This window comes from Gossypium arboreum, chromosome 5 (assembly GCF_025698485.1).
Source record: "Gossypium arboreum isolate Shixiya-1 chromosome 5, ASM2569848v2, whole genome shotgun sequence".
In the NCBI taxonomy this organism is placed as follows: domain Eukaryota; kingdom Viridiplantae; phylum Streptophyta; class Magnoliopsida; order Malvales; family Malvaceae; genus Gossypium; species Gossypium arboreum.
Window position 1 is genome coordinate 27,236,502 of NC_069074.1, and position 4,232 is coordinate 27,240,733.

At 32.9% G+C, this 4,232-nt stretch overlaps 1 long non-coding RNA gene across 1 annotated transcript; it reads left to right on the forward strand.

Moving 5' to 3' along the window:
* Positions 1-1,239: 1,239 nt before the first annotated feature.
* On the forward strand, positions 1,240-3,767 carry LOC128293039 (uncharacterized). Its single transcript, XR_008283061.1, has 2 exons — positions 1,240-1,316; positions 3,439-3,767. It is a non-coding gene; the product is annotated as an uncharacterized LOC128293039 (long non-coding RNA).
* The last annotated feature ends 465 nt before the right edge of the window (positions 3,768-4,232 follow it).

Sequence of the window (4,232 nt, forward strand, 5' to 3'; positions counted from 1 at the left end):
CTTAAACCCAGGTACCTCCCATGCCTTCCTAGCGTGCTTAGCCACTGGGCCAAGTGCTCTTTTATGCTAAAACACAGCCCAAATTATTAATAAGGCCTACTGCCCAGATTTCCTAAGGTAGCACAAAATTAAAATTTTTCTAGAGTCTTAAATCGAACCCAAGCCTTTTCCCACACAATAAATCCATCGTAATTTATTTAATTACTAGACTAAACATACTAAATAATAATAATAATAATAATTTCATAAGCATATAAAAATTTCAAATACCAATAATACAAAGAAATAATAATTTTCATAAAAATTTTCAAACACACATACAAGAATATTTTTCTAATAATAATTTTATCTCATAATACTAATTAAAATTTCATAAAAATTTAAAATATCCGTAATAATAAATATAGTAAAAATTCTCTAGTAGTAATTCAAATTTTTTTTTCTTAAACGGTAATATTTAAAACTTCCTAATTATTCAGGTTTCCTTCTATCCGAATCCCAGACTCAAAGCCCAACTCTTCTAGGCCCCAAAAATCGGGGTGTTACATTTAAAATGATGATTTCAAATTAAATATGCAGCTCATGAGTTAGAACCGTGAAGATTCAGGCAGAGGTTCGCGAGGCTTGAATCTCAGATGTCATCTTTACCAACAGATCTCCGGACATGGTTGGGTAGCATGGAGAATTGGCAATAGACTCAAAGTTACGATGAGGGGTTTTGTTATGGATAGATAACGACCAACCTGGTAGAGGCGATCAACTCTGTAATGAGGTGCATATGTCATCTCTCGATTTCTGCTATTTTCTCGGTAACATTCTATAAGTTGGCCATATTGATGCCTAAGATGGGTGTAACATCCCGATTTTAGGCTTAGTCGGAATAGTGGTTTCGGGACCACAAATCTAATGAGGAAAATTTCATTTTTATTATATTTTTATGGTTTACGATTTCACGGAATGATTTCGTGAAAATTTCGTTCAAAAATTTCGACAGTTGGGCACTCAATTTAGTAAAAAAGATTAAATTATAAAAAAGTGCAAAAGTTGAGTTTTACATGTTAGAGGTGTCTAATTGTCATGAAATTTTAAATGGAAGGTCCTTAAATGATAATTAAACCATTGTAAAACTTGTTGGAAAAAAATGGCCTTCGTTGGGTAAATTTGAAAGAATAGTAAAAAGGGCATTTTGGTCATTTAGGGGTAAAATGAATTAAAAGATAAATTTTAAACCCCAAATGTGTCCCTTTCTTCTTGCTACAGCAGAATGTACCAAGAGCAGCCATGGTTAGGGTTTGGTTGAGCTTCCAAGCTTAATAGTAAGTGATTCCGAGCTCCGTTTTTAATGTTCTATATATTTTTGAAATCCTGGTAACATGATCTGCTCATTTCTACCATTATTTTGAGTTAGGATTTATGTTTAAAAATTTACCCATGAATGATATGCATGTATTTTGATGTTTAATGGTAGAATATAAAGCTTGAAATTGTGTTAAACAACTTTTGCTAAGCGATTTTACGTGAAAACGAGTAAAACGACATAATCGATAAAAATACCTAATGTTCATAAGTACATGTTAGAGTGAGAATTTGATGTTGCTATAGAAGGGAAAAATGATCAGCATGTCATAAAACATAAGAAAATAGGAAGAAGTTTAATTTCCGAACCTTGGGGAAAAAGTACAAATATGTAAAAGTTTAGGGGTCAAAATACAAATTTGTAAAAATATGAGGTCTATATGAATAGTGTGACTAACTAGTAGGCTAAATGTGATATTATAGATTAAGAAATCAAGATTTGGGCTTAAATAGGGAAAATACAATGTTATGGACTAGAATGGTAAATTGCCATTTTTGGATCCGAGGTAAGTTCGCGTGATTTAATAAGCCTATTATTCATGTTATTATTGATATACATGAAGTATAATTTGTTATAAATGTATTGAATTTGATGTTAATAGAAATTTGATGGAATATGATATTTAAAAGAAATGGGTGATTACCAAGAATATGAGATCTTGCATATGATTGTCCTATTTGCATGAGTGGTTGTGCTAAGAGATAACATAGGTATGTACTCGAAACTCATGAGTACATGTTTGACATGTGAAATGAAATGGACTTGTGAAGAGAGTGCAAATGAAATAAGTTTTAGTATTGTTCAATTAATAGACACAAAAAGTGATTTGTGGTTAATGAATTGAAATTAAATGAGGAAATCTCAGTTAAACCTTCAGAATGGAAAAACGTGGTTCTAAGTAGATATACCACGGTTATACGTATAACGCGGTGCTAAGTGGATATACCACGATTACACATATTGATGCATGTAACGTGGTGCTAAGTGGATATGCCACAGTTACATATATTGATTCATTAACATGGTGCTAAGTGGATATACCACGATTAAACATGTAACGTGGTGCTAAGTGGATATGCCACGGTTACATATATTGATTTATTAACATGGTGCTAAGTGGATATACCACAGTTAAACATGTAACATGGTGCTAAGTGGATATGCCACAGTTATACATGTTAATTTGAAAAGTGGCGCTAAGTGCGTATGCCACAATTACATGTTAGCCCAATAGTGTGGAGCTATGTGCTAAAACCACTGGATATTGTTACTTTCCGAAGTGTTCACCGGGAGAAACAAGTTTGCTAAATGAAATTTAACGTGAAAAAAAAATGTGGGATAATACCGGAATATTAATATATAAGTTTTGAATTATGAGTTGGATATGTGATTGAATTTTTGATAAGATGAATATAGATAAGTATTATCTTGAAAGTTTATAATAAGAAATTTTAGTGAAGGAATGAAATCTGGAATAAACAATCTAAAACAGCAGCAGGGGAGTGGCTTTGAAAAATCACCAAAAATAGTAGAAGTTGAACTAGAAGTGAAATGAGATATGAAATTAAAGCTTATTGAATCTATTTTCATATAAAAGAAATAGAGCAAACAAAGGAATTCTGTATTTTGAGATATTTATATTTTTGTAAGACTGGTTCAGACTGATTTCGTGATCCCCTGTTGTAAATTGTAAAAATCATTAAAAATTGTACAAAAATAGTTTAGGAACATAATTTATATGGTTGGATTCCTTATTGAATTTATTTTCAGAAGAAAGAAACAAGAATCTCATTTGAATAATAAACTGTACTTATTGGCTGGACCAAAAATTCTAAAAATTTTATGGTGGAAAGATATATGAGTCTAGTTTCTAGGAAAATTTACGGATCTTAATTTGGAGTTCCGTAGCTCCAGGTATAAATGATTTAGTGACTGTGACTCAAGAAAACAGCTTAACCAGAACATGTGTAAATGTACAATTTGGATAGTTTTACTATGGAAAGCATGTTAGTAAATTGCTTATTATTTTCATGCGAGCTTACTAAGCGTAAAGCTTACCTCCTCCTTTCCATTTCTTTTAGTATTATCAGGTTAACTCGGGGTTGGAGATTGTCGGAGGCAGCATCACACTATCAAGCCAACACCTTGACAGTATAAACACATATACCAGAATTATCAAGTGAGTGGCATGTATAGGGACCTAGTTTTATAACATGTGTTATTATAATTTGGCCAAATATATTGGTCTTTAGTGAGCTAATGATTCTGACTTATAAATCTAGCTATTCATGTTACGTCTAATATTGGTGATGTGTATATGCTTGTTTGTCATGCATGGTTGGTAATATGTTATGAGTTGTTGTAAGAATGTCATGCTTGTGTCTTGATTGTGAATATATAATTACTCAAATATGCCATGTTAATTGCTATGAAAATGTAAAAGTGTATGTAGGTAATTAAGGGTGACAATTGGCTTGGAAAATAGCCTTGAAATTGACCACACGGCCCAATCCACACGGGTGTGTGACTCTCCAAAGCAAGAAAATTAGTTAAGTTGGCCAAAGATTTTCAAAGTTCTTGGTTTAGTCCCGAACCACCCCAATGTATGTTACAGGTTTCGAAGACCTATATAAGGGACGATATGCATATGTTTGAGATGTTTTAATTTTTGGTGAAAATTTTGTGGCCCGATTTTACATATTGTGAATGTTTAAGTCCGGTAACACCTCAAACCCTATCCCGACATTGGATACGAGTGAGGGGTGTTACAATGGGGTTGAGACAAGCTAAGCAGATCGAGGCCCAACACGTGTATATTAAGGTCGTCCGAAAGGCCATGGCGGTAAATAGTTGAAGGGCACAAACAATGAACGCA